Here is a 17395-nt window from a genome sequence, read left to right on the forward strand (position 1 = left end):
GGTCAATGCGGCTCTCAGGTGGGCAGTACAGGCTCTCGGTTGGTCAGCGTGGTCAGTGTGGGCTCTCTGGTGGCGAGCGAGAACTCTCTCGTGGTCAGTGGGGGTTCTCTGGTGGTCAATGTGGCCAGTGCAGGCTCCCTGGTAATCAGTTCGGGCTCCCTGGTGGTCAGTGCGGGCTCTCTGTTGGCCAGTGCAGACTCTCTGGTGGTAAGTGGGGGCTCTGTGGGGACCAGCGCAGGCTCATTGGTGGTCAGTTAAGGCTCTCTAGTGGTCAGTGCGGCCAGTGCGGGCTTTCTGGTGGTCAGTGTGTGGGCTCTCTGGTGGCCAGTGTGGGCTCTCTGGTGGGCAGTGTGGGCTCTCTGGTGGGCAGCGGGGGCTCTTGTTGGCCAGCGCAGGCTCTCTGGTAGCCAGTGCGGGCTCTCTGGTAGCCAGTGCAGACTCTCTGGTGATCATTGGGGGCTCTATGGTGGTCAGTGCATGCTCTCTGGTGGTCAGTGCAGTCAGTGCGGGCTCTCTGGTGGCCAGTGCAGACTCCAGACTGGTGGCTCTCTGGTGGTTAGCAGGGGCTCTTGGAGGCCAGCACAGGCTCTCTAGTGGTCAGTGTAGGCTCATGTGCTGTATGCACACACATAGCTATAGTGCCAATAACTCACCTCCCCTCATTTCTGCCATTCCAGACATCACGATGTGGTGTACGATGCCCGCCCACTCCCCTCTCTCTGATCCTCCCCGGCCACCGCGCTGGAGTACCATCTAGCAGCACGGCCGGAGAACTGACACTGCTGTGCTAGGAGGAGGCTGAAGATCCTCTCACCTAGCGCAGCACAAGGCACTGGTGACCCCTCAACTGTGGGTTGCGAACCACTTGACCACGGGTTGAGAACCACTGCTGTAGAAAACCACCTGCAGTATTAAACACGTTTTGCCTAGCAAATACATTTTAATTTGTATCATTATTATTACACAGGTCATTGCACAGGATGCTTGGCAACAATAATATTGCTGCCAGGATGCTTGGCAACAATCGTTCTGGCGTCTGTCGATTTTGTATGTGGGTGTGCGGGGGGTGGCGCACACCCACATGCAAAATACAAGTGGTCGGGCGTCTCTACAGACGCCAGAACGCTTGTATATAAACAGCCATCGCTGGCTGTTTACATTTTAGGCAATTTTCCCACTTGTGTGTGTGCTGGGCCGTGCGCAGGTGGGGGGGAGGGTTCAGGGAAAGACGTTTTAAGACACCCACCCACATCTATAAAGCTCCCGTCTGGCTGTTTTTGAATGCCCGGCGGACCGGAATCAGTTAAAAAAGAAACAAAGACCATAAATTTATCTTTAAGTGGTATCTCTGGTCAAAAGCAAAAAATAAATCTATATGTCTACCGTATATTGAATTTCCACAAGTTCTATCCCATTCCTAATAACCATATTGGCCGGCCTATAAGTTTGCAAATTGAAGATGCCCATAGCATGTACTTCCTCAATGCACTGACACCATTTCACTCAACCCTGTGAATATGCACTTCCTGGTGTCACGACTCTCACAGAGCCAACCTTCTGAACCACAACTCAACGTCTGAACAATGTAACATTAAGAGGGGAGGCCAATAGGTTCTTACCCTCACCATGATCTAGATGTGCGAGCAGGCCCGGATTTCCCACAAGGCCACCGAGGCCCGGCCTCGGGGTGGCAGGCCGCAGAGGGGCGGCAGCGGTGTCCTTGTGGGGAAGTTGCGGGTGCCGGGCGGTAAGTTGCTCTCTCTACATTTAGTCCTGCTTTGCACAAGCAGGACTGAATATAGAGTGAGGCAGCCGATTGTTCGTTTACATGTGCTCTAGGCGATGTCGCCGAAATCACATGTAAAAAGTCTGCAGCCTTCCCCCTGCACTTACCTCTCTCCTCTGGTTCCGTCCTCCGGGCTCCGCCGCCGAGTCTCTCCTTACTGGCCGCAGATGTAGGGAGCAGAGCGGCAGGGTTTAAACTGTCACAGGAGTTCGAGCACAGCGCTGTGCTAGAACTCCTGTATTGGAGGTGACAGGGTCAATAAAGAGAACCTGTCACTTCCAATTGCTATCACACGGGATTGTTTTCTCATGTGTGATAGCAATAAAGTTATGTGGAAAAAAAAAATTCAATTGATTTAAAAAATAAAAAAATAATAATATTAAATAAAAAGGTGATTAAAAAGCAAAAAATAATAAGAAACACATTTTTTTTAAAAATAAGAAAATAATTATAAAAAATAAAACAACTGCGGAACCTGGCCTTGGGGCGGCAGGGAGAGTAAATCCGGCCCTGTGTGCTAGGGATCTGAAATGTTGCAGGTTTATAGGTGGATATCTTAGTAATATGCATTGTTTTTGCAGGCCGTGGCGAATTATAGTTAGAGCCAAGAGAAATGGAGTAGGTGTCATCCCGGACAAAGTTGAATACCAAACTCAACTTTCGCCACCACACTTGGTTCTGTGGCAGTTGACGGATGACCTTCCCTTGGGTCATCCTGTATATTTGTGCGACCACACTTGAATTCTCTCTTCCATCCTTTGACAGTGTCATATGATGGACAATTCTCTCCATACACAGCTGACATCTCTTCATGGATTATTTGGGCAGATTTCCCTTGAAGATGGAGGAACCTAATCACGGCTCGGTATTTAACTATGTCCGGCATGACACCTACTCCATTTCTCTTGTCTCTAACTATCATTCACCACGACCTACAAAAACACAAATTGGCATGCATATTACTAAGATATCCACAATGTAAAATTACTAAAATATATAAACCTGCTGTAAGACTATACCTGGCCATGCGGAAACGGGCGCTATTGCGCACTCAACGTACGTGCAAGCGGAAACGTGCTAACGTGGCAAGCAGGAAGTGATGCAGCTTCTCTGGATTTAAACCTGCCAGTCCTATGGATCAGTGCTGGGTGGTCTTTCAGCTCCTGTGTATGTGTCCCTGTGCCTCTGCTTGTTCCAGTATTCTGTTGCCTGACCCGGTTCTCCTTGACTACGCCTGACTGCTGCCGCCCTTGACCTCTGCTTGCTCCTCGACTACTCTTCTGCCTGCCGCCTTGCTCTCTGTCCTCTCACACCCTGTCACCACTCTCATGGGTGCGGGGCAAGAGTTGCAAAGGAGGCCTCCTCACTACTCGGTTCTCTACCAGGTACGTGACACCTGCAAAATTTCAGATCCCTAGCACATCTAGATCATGGTGAGGGTAAGAACTTATTGGACTAACCTCATATGATTGCTTGGTGGAAGCAAATGCATGATGGCCTATGTAGTCTTGAGAAATTGAGATTGCGTCACATCAAAAGTTGCAAAGCACACTGGGTATCCAGGAAGTTGGAAGTGATGGGCAGGTGGAAGGCAGCACTCTCTACATAAAAGGTATTGTTATTCAAGTAAACTCTGCATTATCAGAGACAAGTCTAGTATGCATTCCTATTACAATGCCGATGTTATAACAGGAGAGGATATGCCGGGACTTTACAACTCCTTGAGGAGGTTAAATGAAGGTTTGGGGATCATGTAGGAGGTGAGCCATGCTCTCGTGCAATGATTGATGCGGTCCCTTGACAGAAGCCGAGCGCAGCACTGTCATCTTTTCATAGACAGTTTGAGGACGGCTTCCCAACAGCCTCCGAAATTTTTTTTTCAACATAATCATTTTTCTTTTTTTTAATGAAAGCATGGAATAATTTGGAGCCGGGGAATAGGATAAATAACACTGGGAGACAACATTAAGGAATTCTTTTAAATGATCTGTGGTCTCCAGGCACATGTTACTCAGTTTTATTGAAACAAGCAGAAATCTTTAATCAAATGAGCTTGTGTTAAGTTAAAGACAAACAGGACATATGTTATTTTATTTATATATTTATTTATTGATTCAGGTTTTAAAGCAAAGCCTTGATTTGTGCTACCGAGATACAACATTTTTCTAAAAGAAATTGCAAAAAGAAGATTTTTTGGGGTAAAACAGGTGAAGCCCAATTCATTTTACCTGCATCAAGAAAAGTATGTAGGCCGACATTGCTGATTTGCTTCTGAAAATTGCAAGTTGCATGGCTATCACTGGTGACAATACTTTCTGGGTCACTGGCTATCCAGCAATGCCTTACATTATAAACGCAGAGGGCATCATGACCCGGAGGGCATCATGACTGGAGCTCAGATCCTTCGGAACATGGCTTCCATAGTTAGGAGGGGTTAGGTGTCAGCTGAGGGGTGCAGAGGAAGGGAGCACCGATGGTCAGTGGTGTATTTTGTGCTGCCCTAGACAAGACTACACTCGGGCACCCCGTCAATCTAAATTTGCCAGTCGCTGGATACAGCGTGCACGCTGACAGGTTTCGTTAGTAGCGTACCAGTGAAGCCGGTGGGCTGTAAAACAGGTGGGCTGTAAAGGATCTCTTGTGGGCTCTGCAGGGTCTCAGCCCACCATAGACCCTGCAGACTGCACCACAACCCACCTTAGTGAGACCTTGCAGAGCCCACCAAAGACCCCGCAGAGCCCACCAAAGACCCCGCAGAGCCCACCATAGACCCCGCATTGCTCACCTGAGACCTTGAAGAGCCCACCATAGACCCCGCACAGCCCACGATAGAACCTGCACAGCCCAACTGAGACCCTGCAGAGCTTACCACAGACCCTGCACACTCACCCTGCACTGGCACTCTGTTGGGCTGTGCAGGATCTATGGTAGACTGTGCAGGGTCCCTTTCCCTGTACACATGTGCTGCTCCTCTTACCTGAAGCCCCTTAGCCTGCCTCCGGGTCATCCTGCCATCCGATGGTGGGGTATGGGCACCCACAGCTCCGCTGGCTGGGCCGCATCTCACTTAGGCCGGGCCAAGCCCCACCTCTGGTTCTACCTCCTCCTCCACCCGGCAGCTCTCTCAGGTAAATTAGGCGGACCCAACGAGCGGCTGCCCAATTTGCCTGATTAGGCAGCCGAGGCTGCCTGATTCTGTGCTGTCCGGCTCGCAGCAGCTGGAAAGTGCCGCCCAAGGCAAACTAATGTTTGCCTTGCGGTGGATATGCCCCTGCTGATGGTACATGAGGTTGGAGGTGATGGATATTTATGCCATTTTTGCGTATGCTGTTTTTTGTAGCTTTAAACCAGTTTTGTCTGTAAAGTGAGTGTGTGTGTGTGGTTCTGTGATCATTGTTGTATAAGTTTGGTTGCTGTCACAGCTGGCGGGCTGAGGTGGCAGGTGCTTGATGGAATGGCATTAGTATAGAGGTGATTATTAGAGTTGGCGCAACTCTACGTTGGCTATTTACTTGATCTCAAGATTCAGGGACTAAGTCCTAAACATTTTGGTGGCAGAAAGCCCAAGCTTAACCTTTGCAGCCAGTGGCTGAGTTGGCTCCTGAAATAAGTTAACCCTGAAGGAGAGTTGGAGATACACCACTCACAACTGCAAATGGATTCAGGATTTGGTCATGTTTTAAATTACAAATTTAATTGTTAATTTACAGGTTTTGTATATTGTATGGAGAAAGAAAGAAAGAAAGAAAGAAAGAAAGAAAGAAAGAAAGAAAGAAAGAAAAAGAAAAGAAAAGAAAAAGAAAAGAAAAAGAAAAGAAAAAAAGAAACGAAATATAGGTAGTGAAGAATTAAAGAAGCAAGGAGGAAGATGGGAAAGAAAGTAAGGATGGCAGAAGGTTAGAAGAAAGGAAGGGAAGTAAGGATGGAAGAGAGATAGAAGTAATGAAATAAGAATGGAAGAAGGGTAGAAGAGAGTAATGGGAAGTATGGAAGGAAGAAAGGCAGATGAAAGTAAAGGAAGTACGGATGGAAGAAGGATAGAAGAAAGAAAGGGACCTAAGGATGGAAGAAGAATAGAGGAAAGGAGGTAAGGATGGAAGGAAGAAGAGTAAAAGAAAGGGAAGGAAGTACGGATGGAAGAAGTGTAGAAGAAATGATGTAAGGATGAAAGAAGGGAAGAAGAAAGGAAGTAAGGATGGAAGAACTATAAAAGAAAGGAAAGGACGTAAGGACTGAAGACGTGTAGAAGAAAAGGAGTGAGGATGGAAGAAGGGTAGAAGAAAGGAAGTAAAGATGGAAGAAGGGTAGAAGAAAAGAAGTAAGGATGGAAGAAGGGTAGAAGAAGAAAGGGAAGTAGGGATGGAAGATAGGTAGAACAAATGAAGTAAGGATGGAAGGAAGAAGAAAATAAGGTCAGCCTCATACCTGTAGTTCCACAGTTGTTTCAGAATACAATAAGTGATCACTGGAACCTGAAGGCGGCCATGTACTTTTACGCTCAGTGCGGTCATTTCTCTGTTACAGGCCCTGACACCGCTCGTCTTTTCGTGCTAACTGCAGCCAATATTGTCAATACAGGTTTGGGGGGGAGAGAGAGAAAAAAATGTTTACTGCTTAGCCATTCTGCTAACAACATCTTCAGCCTAATATATTCCAAACTGTCCTATTTTCAAAGGTAAATCATCAACTTTTTGACAGCTGAAGTGCCATTAATTCAGGGAAGGAGTAAATCTAGTGAGGATTGCACGTCTGCTAGATTTAAGTTAGTGATTAATCTTGATTCATAGTTACAAGATTGGCAAAAAAAAGCTTACCGCGGCGAAGAATGGAAAAATACATTACCGGCGCTAATTTTACTCAAAACACACCGGGTTTGTCAGAAATAGATAATTATCTCACGGCACCTAGTGATTACCGTCTAAATGATAATACCCCACGGATTTAATTCAGCCGTCTCTTCCTGTCTTTGGAAAAAAAATACATGGAGTGGAAGAAAACCGCAGAACGGCATAAGATCAAAATTACCTTTGTTAATTGTGTAAAGGGTGCGCAAATTACATTAGGATCCCTTGCAGTTCATTAGCAGAACACAGAAATCGTACATTCACCTCCCTTGTTTTAGTCTTAGCAGACAGCCTAAGCTCCGCAGCCGAGCCCAGCAGTTCTAATTGACCTGGGAAACTGCAGGACTGGCAGAAAACCAAGAACCATGGCTAATGAGCAGGTTATTCTACAGATAAATAAGGCACCTAATGGGTAAAACGCTCACATTTGTTATAGAATGGTTACCTGGAATGTGACAGCAAAACCATCAATTAGAGGGTCTCTTTCATTTTACCCTTTTAACTGCTTTGTGTAAATATTAAACCTGAACTCGGGGCAAACAGCTAAATACAGAGACGAAATACTATAATGGAGCTGTTTTGCCTGCCCTTGGATTTTTAATTCTTTCCATCCAATACTGAGATTTACACAGCTCTGCCACGCAACACAGCCATGTCTGGCAGGCCAGGAGACCAGGTTTTTCACCTCATATGAGTAACACAGGTCTTGACCTTCCAACACCTTCTAACTGCAGATTGAGGCCTCATTCACACCATAGACAGTGCGTTTCGGTCCGTTTCTGGCCGGAACGCACTGCCCCGGCTCACTTTTTTGCCACGCCCCCTCCGCCAAGCTGGAGGGGGCGTGACGGGCCATTGAAGTGATGCCTTGCATGGCTTTGTAACCATCTCCCACCAGCCTACTAAGTGGTTCCGAATGAAGAGAGGTAGACGCAAGCTTTCCCGTAATGGGATCACTGTGATTGGCTCCTACGGCAGCAACAAGATTGGAAGCCTGTCCAAGCGGCTCCCTATTGTAAACGGTGACTGAGTGCTGACGGTGATAGTTCAGTCACTGTGCTGGAAGTGCGCAAACAACAGCGGGCCGGCTGGACACATATGTATGCATACAGCCAGGATTAAAGCTTACCCACCATGCTGATGCATATGTGCCTTAACGCTGCTGGGAAGTGGTTAAAGAATGGAGAAACATAAAATAAAGTTTCCTGAGGAATGAAGACTTTTAATAATTAAATAATTATTTAATGCAGACAAAAAATGAATGGGTGCCTACTTGTGTTCCCCATGGTCCCTGTGTGTGTTGTAATGTAGACACCGCTACAAGCTCGCTCCAGTGATGGACTACAATCAGGGCCGGATTGCCAAGTTCTTCAATGCGCCCCTCTGTATGCAGGCTGCATACAAGTGATCTCGGCGACATCGCCGAGATCACTTGTATAGAACAAGGGGCTGCTTTCCCACTGTACATTTAGCCCTGCTTGCCAAAACCAGGGCTAAATGTAGAAAACTACTACCCGCCCGGCATCCGCAACTGCATGTCCCGGGCGTCGGGATATAGGAATTCCACACCCCTGCTGCCCCTCTACTCCCTGCTGCCCCAAGGCCGGGCCTCGGTTGGCCTTGTGGGAAATCGAGCCCTGACTACAATCTCAAGTTTAGTTTTCTAATTTGTATTGAGATTGTAGTCCATCACAGGAGCAAGCTTGGAGAGGTGACTACTTTACAACACACACAGGGACCATGGGGAACACAAATAGCCCCCCTCCAGAAGGAAGGACAGTGTCAGCACCAATTCAGAGATGATTGGAGGATCTACAGCCGAGTGATACACAAATAAGATAGATTGTTGTTAATGGTTAAGGTTCTTGAATGTATTTTTAAGATTTAACTCCTGAGTTTAGTGTCACTTTAAACAGATAATTATATAAAAATAAGTAACACAGTGTAATAGATAAGTTTCAGTGAGCTGATCCTTATGTCCGTCTACTGGGCATTTCTGCCATGACCAGAGTCCTGTTTTAATTCCCGCTCGGTTGGCAGTTACTGAAGAGTGAAGTGATTCATGTCTGGGCACTAATTACACAACACCGTTAATAGTTCATATAAAATACTTTCATAAACTTTAATTTCCTTCCCTCGTCCGCTGCCTGGACTTTCCTCTCTCCCTCTTACCCATTCTGCTGATTCACGCAGCTTCTGCTCAGCCCAACTGGCTCTTTGGGCCAATAAACTTGAAACCGCTTTCATTGCTTTCCGGAAATTAGAAATGGAATCTGCTTGCTTAATGTGTAGTTCTTTAAAACTTAATGGGCATCTTTATTGTGCGGCATTATGCAACTGTACATAGATAGCACAGTGGTACATGCGAGGGGCAATCAGTGCCATGCTGCTGCAGCCTCGGAGCCTATAATAACTTTGTTCTTCTCATGTGAGACTAACTGTCTGCAGGAAGTAACGCAGCTACATTGCCAGGCACGCCAACTTACCCCAGAGGGAGCTGGTTATGGCTCGGGCTGTCCAAACTTTGTCAAAGAGAGTCAGCAAGACAATGCAATGGGTTTTTACCTGCAGTACAACATTTTATTGCTCTATGGACTTTTAGTAAAATAGTTTTGTGTGCTGCCAGCTTCACAAATCCGATCAATGGCTGGCCGGCGTGAGACAAGATTTAGGAAACAGCTTTGCTTTACTGTTTTAAAGCAACGCTCATCTTTTCCCATGCAGGCTCACAATAAAGTTGGCCTTTTAGTAACTTTACAAGTATGCATAAATCAATTACTGGCATGACAACTTACAGACAGACTCTAATGGCTAGATAAGACCTCCTATAGTAGCTACACCTGTATATAAGACCCCCTCGAGTAGCTACACCTGTAGATAAGACCCCATCAAGTGGCTACACCTGTAGATTAGACACCCTGTAGTAGCTACACCTGTAGATAAGGCCTTCTCTAGTAGCTACACTTGTAGATAAGACCCGCTCTAATGGTTACACCTGTAGGAAAGACCACCATCTAGTGGCTACCCCTGTATATAAGACCCTCTCTAGTGGCTACACCTGTTGATAAAACCTCCTTTAGTAGCTACACCTGTAGATAGGACCTCCTCTAGTGGTTACACTTGTAGATAAGACCCCATCTAGTGGCTAAACCTGTAGATAAGACCCCATCTAGTGGCTACACCTGTAGATAAGACCTCCTCTAGTAGCTACCCCTGTAAATAAGACCTCCTCTAGTAGCTACACATGCAGATAAGACCTCCTCTAGTAGCTACCCCTGTAAATAAGACCTCCTCTAGTAGCTACACATGCAGATAAGACCTCATCTAGTAGATACACCTGTAGATAAGACTAGACATGTGCGATTCGTTTCGTTACGAATCGAAATTCGTACGAATTTTCCTGAAATTCCGAATTTCGGAGCATCCGAAATCCGAATGGCAGTTTCCGAATTATATCCGAAATACGAAATTCCGTTAACGAATTTCGGATCCGAATTTCTTTGAAACAGGAACTAATATTACCCCTGTAAATGAGGTTGAACAGCATGACAAGATTTTTTTTTAATCCGAGATACGGATCCGCTGCTGCTGATGCATTACAATACACAGTTACACACACAGGCAGGAAATACGAAATTCCGTTGACGTATTTTCGTTCCGTTACGAACATTCGTTATATTAAAGTTAAAAAGCAAAGTACATTTATATTGGAGTTGATGGTAGTTTTTTTTTTAAGTCCGAAATACGGAATTCGGAATACGGAATCCGTTAACGGAATTCGTATTTCGTTTTGGTTGACCAATCAGAGGTTCTCTTCTGCTGCTGAGAGTTGCATTACAAATACAGGCAGTAAATACGAAATTCCGTTGACGTATTTTCGTTCCGTTACGAACATTCGTTATATTGAAGGTAAAAAGCAAAGTACATTTATATTGGAGTTGATGGTTTTTTTTTAAAGTCCGAAATACGGAATTCGGAATACGGAATCCGTTAACGGAATTCGTATTTCGGATAAAAAAACAACTACCACTCCAATATTAACAAAGGTATTTTGCTTTTTAACTTCATCATAACGAATGTTCGTAAAGTTACGAAAATATAACCGCCACTAACGAAAATTCGTATTTCGTAGGAATCCGAATTGAGTTCAGTTACGAATTACGAAATACGAAATAACGGATATTCCAAAACGAAACGAAACAGAACAAATTTTTTGACGGCGCACAAGTCTAGATAAGACCTCATCTAGTGGCTACCCCTGTACATAAGACCCCCTCTAGTGGCTACCCCTGTATATAAGACCCTCTCTAGTGGCAACACCTGTTGATAAAACCTCCTTTAGTAACTACACCTGTAGATAGGTCCTCATCTAGTGGCTAAACCTGTAGATAAGACCCCCTCTGGTGGCTACACCTGTAGATAACACCCCCTCTAGTGGCTACACCTGTAGATAACACCCCCTCTAGTGGCTACACCTGTAGATAACACCCCCTCTAGTGGCTACATCTGTAGTTAAGGCCCATCTAGTGGCTACACCTGTAGTTAAGACCCCATCTAGTGACTACTGCTGTAGATAAGACCCTCTCTAGTGGCTACACCTGTAGATAAGACCTCCTCTAGTAGCTACCCCTGTAAATAAGACCTCCTCTAGTAGCTACACCTGTAGATAAGACCTCATCTAGTAGATAAACCTGTAGATGAGACCACCTCTAGTGGCTAAACCTGTAGATAAGACCTCATCTAGTAGATAAACCTGTAGATAAGACTCCCTTTAGTGGCTACACTACCGAGAAAAATATCACACAAGAGGTACATAAAAAGTGATACCATTCATCTATTAAAAAAAAACGGATGACACAATTTCACACCTGACTCTTCACAACAGTATAAACTTCCCCATAACAAGACAAGCTCAATCAACTGTACTGCCGAGTCCCCATTATAAAACAAATCAAATGAACAATTTTAGAGAAGGATTTCTGCCCATCGTTACATTTCATGTTTGCCGCTGCTAAAATGTTACAATTTGATTTACAAGTTGCCACATTACGCCGGCAGGGTGTTAAAAATTAGAAAATGAATATATTCATCAAGATGTAGGTTACACTTTATCATGCCGGTCTTTACTACGGCCTTATTTCACGGGAAGTTATGTAAAACGTGTCTGGGGGGAAATTTATCGCCGAATCTAAACAAGTTCCCGCTGAGCAGTAATTTCGACTGTAAGTCTTAAAACAATTTGTAAATTCGAAATCACAGTCTGGCGAGGCTTTTCAACTTTGGATACATGTCGAGATGATGTGGGTTTTATGTTATGGCACCCTATGTTTTCAGGAGAGAATTTGTCCCGGAGAAGGATTATGTTCTTGACATGTTTTCTGCTCCAGGTCAGTCTGAAGATCTCACATGAAAATCTGTAACACATTTGGCGTGACTTTTTGCAGTTTGCTAAACAGCCCCCAGCTTCTGTGTTCTGTCTTTGCATTGTGTGGTGCAATAATTAAATTGCTGTAAAGCTTTTCTGCTCTTACTAGTTGTATCTTATGGGTGATTGCCATATGTCTATACCCACCCCAACATATACTGTTCCCATTAGAGCAGTATTTCTTTACACATTTGCATGGATCACCAGCAGATGGAAGGAGGTTTTGATTTCACTTTAATAGATTTTTATCAATCAGAGTCCTGAGTGCCCTATATAGATCTTTACTTCTCACTAGAGGGGTCACCAGCAGGAGGAAGGAGGTCCCGATTCCTTTATATAGATCTTTAGTTATCACTAGAGGGATCGCCAGCAGGAGGAAGGAGGTCCTGATTCTTCTATATAGATCTTTAGTTATCCCTAGAGGGATCTCCAGCATGAGGAAGGAGGTCCTGATTTCTCTATATAGATCTTTATTTTTCTCTAGAGGGATCACAAGCAGAAGGAAGGAGGTCCTCATTCCTCTATATAGATCTTTATTTTTAATTAGAGGGATCCCCAGCAGGAGGAAGGAGGTCCTGATCCCTCTAAAGATCTTTAATTATCACTAGAGGGATCACCAGCAGGAGGAAGGAGGTCTCGATTCACCTATCTTTAGTTATCACTAGAGGGATCTCCAGCAGGAGAAGGAGGTCCTGAATCCTCCATATAGCTCTTTAATTATCAATAGAGGGATCCCTGTTACTGACAGCATGGTCATAGTGCTGGGGGCATGCAACTGAGAGTGTTCCCAGTGCAAAACAGTAACACAAAACAGTGAGCGCTACCCCTGTTCTGCCACATACAGTATATGCGTATGGCCAGTAGGAAAATAAATTCATGCTTACATTGTCCTTACTTCTGGAGGGTGGCTACCTTTGTTCCCCATGGTCCCTGTGTGTGTTGTAAAGTAGTCACCGCTTCAAGCTCGCTATGTGATGGAATACAATCCAACATTTAGTTTACTAATTTGTATTGAGATGTCTTCAATGGGTATGTTTGGCAAGCAAATGCTGAGTTTATATTATTACACCAAAAAAGCAAAGCATTGCGGGCTTCTGAAATGTATTTGAACCCTAGCGTCCGCCATGTTAATTTGTAGGTAGGCGGTCAGGGGGGTAGTAAAGGGCCTCCTGACTACCTCAATTCACTCATGCGAATTAAAGAGATGGCATGACCTCCAACGGTGACAGTTGATAATATACGAATGTCACCAAGCTACAGCGATCACTGCATTCAGTGGAAAGCTTCCGTCTGATTTTGCCATGTTAACTGTCTGCGTTGCAACAAATCCCGTGTATAATTCTAATTTTCCCTCCCATACAGCCCCGCGCACTATCTCCATTATCTCGCATAGTCAGATCTGCTGCAAAGGTTGGAGCTGCAAATGTGCAAAAAAACCCTGAATTGCTTTCTGATTGACTGCAGCTCGTTCCCCCTCTTTTATTCATAACATAAAATTCCTGCCGTGCTTGGCTTTCTGCGCATCGCCAAGGCATGTGACTATATTAATTTAGGCTCCAACTGAAACAAACAGATATGCATTAGGTTTAAATTAGATTATCAGAAGCAGCAGCAGCACAAAGATTGATTTTACCTCAAACGCTGTACAACAGGATTATCACAGTGAGAAAATCTAACACGCTCCGATTGCTACCCACAGAGGATGAATCTGGACACGTCAATGCAATAGGCAACAGTCTTGACTATAGATTAAGGAGCTGTGCCTTTCTTCTTTTTTTTTTTTTTTAACCGCTGAGTGATTTAAAAGGCACAGTGACCACAGAGGAATTCTTTGCTTAAAGAGAAGCTGTAATCTTCTAACATTGTTTTTCCTTTAGGTGTATGTGAATATGAGCGTTGTAAACACGACCTGTTAATAATTTTGCAAATCTGCATTAATAAATTCTTGACATGTCACAATTAGTAATGAAAATGGGCTTGGTGCGAACACAGTTCTCAAACTGCGACTACCACCCCCTCCTCCTGGCCCAATGCATTGCAGAGAGGCACATTCCCCATCCGGCAACAGATATTTTTTTGTGCTTCATTAAAATGTTCCTAGCCTGTAAAAGGGAACTAATGCAGCCGCCGCATCTAAGGTCTGGTAAGCTGCAATGTATAGCTTTTGTTTTTGGGGTTTAGTTATCCTTTATAGGGATTTTCCTATCGCCTATCACAGAATAAACAAAAAAACTTACTCTTGAAGAGGGGTCACTGCCACACTGCAAGGGTTAAGTGCTCATTTTGTCTATAGGATACTATTAAAGCTGTTTTACCTATACTCGGTCCCGCCCAACTCCTTCCGGGCTTCTAGACCGCTTCCCAGCCTCTTCACCCCCGGGCTCTGGAGGTCTATGGACTGCTGATGTCATCATGTCTTATGCAGGTCCATTGTCTTGCATTAGACGTCAGGACGCTGAATGACATTCCAACATCCAGAGCAGAGAGGGAGAAGTGAGCACTGACCACCATACTAGCCGGGATCATGAACACTTAACCTTTGCAGTGCGGGGATAACTCTCCTGCAAGGCTAAGTTTCTCTTTGGCTACAGATGGACCTTGAAGTGACACTAAACTCATGTGTCCTCCCGTTACCCTAAGGAGAACTATGGGGAAAAACACTGACCCCATAGTTCTCCTTTAAATCCTAAAAATGTATTCATGTACCTTAACTATTGAAAAAAATGTATCTTATTTGTGTATCACTCGGCTGTAGATCCTCCAATCATCCCCTGACCCCTCACCTTGAATCCCGGGATCCGCTGCCTAGGCCTGGCCAGGAAGGGGGTTTAACACCGCGGATGTCAACTGGTTAAAGAAAAAATGCAACAGAAGACAGACAATCGAATACGCACAATAAGGAAAAAAAGAATACAAATGCAAAAGAAAAGTTTTTTTTTTCTTAAAAATCTAATTTTGCTTGAGCAAACTGAAAATACAACAAAATTGTGCAGGCAAAAAATTGGTAATTTTACAACCAAATCCATTCCATGAAAATGAGTTACTTTATAACTAATACCCTGGCACCCTGGTCTTCATGCTGACTGATCTTCAGCTGTATCCTGTTTCTACGTATCTGCTCAGAAAGTAATAAAGTTCTAATTTGAAGCTGAAATGACAGTGAGAAGGTAAAGCTCGTGTACCTGAAACGAATTGATTTTACATCATCTCCCTTGTCATCGCCAAAATGATCGCGGCCTGCCTCTTTTATACTTGAGCGATTTGCCAGAGCGATCCCACACAGAGTGCTAACTTAAGGCGGCAGTCTCTTTATCAGTACAAAGCGTCCCCTGCTTTAAGTGTTACATTGTAACAAGGTTCTGACGGATGAAATCAATCATGCAAATGCTTTGTTTAGACGGAGCGCACTATTGTGCCAATAACACGAATGGATGAAATTTTTATATTGGGGAGATATATCAAAGTTTCTTATGGTGAATGACACCACTTGAGTTATTTGGAAATGATTTGTGGGGATTTTCCGACACTTGGATAATAGGATAATATGTTTTGTGCAGTAATAAACATTTTCCTGGTAAAGCGAGATTCTTACTAATACAGAGGTCTTCAAACTACTGTGGTTGCTGTAAACCAGCCTATCATGAAGTCAGGACCAGGCTGTGCAGCCGGAGTTCTGGGCGGGCACCTGCGCATAGTTCTAAACAAACACGTGCTCGTTTTAAACGCTGACGCCAAACGGGCTATTTATGGCCGAGGCACCCTGGTCTTCATGCTGACTGATCTTCAGCTGTATCCTGTTTCTACGTTCCTGAACCTGCATTCCTGATTTGATTATCCTTTACCGACCCAGCTTGTTTGACCTCTGTTTCTGCTCTGCATTCCCTAACCTATCACTCGCTCATTTCTCGATCATCTCCCTACAGAGTGCAGTGACTGTCAGTCACGGCTCCCCGCAGGGATTCCCCCCTCCCCTCTCTCCGATCCTCCAACACTGACTGGAGGAATGGACGGGAGAGGGGGCGGGTACAGCTGGCTCTGCCTCTAGATAGGCAGAGCCAGCTGTCACTCACGCAGCTGGGTGGATCTCGACAGTAATGTCGGGATCCGTCCCAGCTGCGGCGGTCTCAGTATACCGCGAGCTGTAGCTTGCGATATACTGAGCTTTGGGTCACGGGAGGACGCTAGTTTATGTCCTCCTGTGACCCTTAAGAGAATGATGGGGGAAAAACACTTACCCCATAGTTCTCTCTTAAGGGTTCCTTGAGAACTGAAAGTTATTTTAAAGGTTATTTCATGTTAAAGGAGAACTATGGGGTCAGGGCTTTTCCCCATAGTTCTCCTATGGGTCACGGCAGAACACAAACTAGCGTTCTCCCGTGACCCAAAGCTCATTATACCGCGAGCTACAACCGACAATACTGTCTGGATCCGCCCAGCTGCGTGACTGACAGCTGGCTCTGCCTATCTAGAGGCAGAGCCAGCTGTGCCCGCCCCCTCCCCCGTCCGTTCCGCGAGGCAGCACTGGAGGATCGGAGCGGGGGGAATCCCTGCAGGGAGCCGTGAGTGACAGTCACGGCTCTCTGCAGGGATAGATCGAGAAATGAGCGAGCACCGGTATGTGTTCGCTCACTTCCCGATCTACTGAGCCGACCTGTGACAGTTTCATTGTCACTGGTCAGCTCAGATTATGAGGCTGAGTGAAAATCACTCGCCTCATAATTCTCCTTTAAGAAGGTTGAGAGAAGTTGTTCCAAGGCAATCATATACTCTATCTATCTTACAATCACTTTCTGTCCTGACAGCACTATGCCAGGACAAAATGGCAAAGTGAGGGAGGCAGCATCTTGGTATTTTTACGTTGGATGCTACAGGATGTTATCTCAGCATTGGATATAGCTCAATAAAATATTTCCCCAAAAAGTCGCCGACCCGGTGGCGTATTGTTCTCATGTTTTCACTGTCAGCTCAGCCGTCGATTTACTTTTTTTGTGGCAACATAAGGCGTTATTTTCCTGTTCCATTCCTTCTCCCTTCCATCACTCCAACGTACACCACACACACACACACACACACACACACACACACACACTGGCCCTCAGAACTCAGGGGTGACCGCCAAAGTACAAAGCGCAAACGGAAAGGTGCAATTACAAAACAAAGAGAAACTTCAGAAAAAACAACTGGAACAAAAGTGCAGCTAAAGAAAATGACCTTTTGCTCAAACGAGATTTGAAAAACGTGAAGTCTTGACAGGAGTAGAGGCGATTTATTCCATCCAAATTAGACATCTACAGCAGTAAAGTTTATAAAAGAGGAAAAAAAAAAAAAAAAGGTAAAACA

The sequence above is a fragment of the Nanorana parkeri genome, unplaced genomic scaffold (assembly GCF_000935625.1).
Source record: "Nanorana parkeri isolate BGI_ZX_2015 unplaced genomic scaffold, ASM93562v1 scaffold62, whole genome shotgun sequence".
In the NCBI taxonomy this organism is placed as follows: Eukaryota; Metazoa; Chordata; class Amphibia; order Anura; family Dicroglossidae; genus Nanorana; species Nanorana parkeri.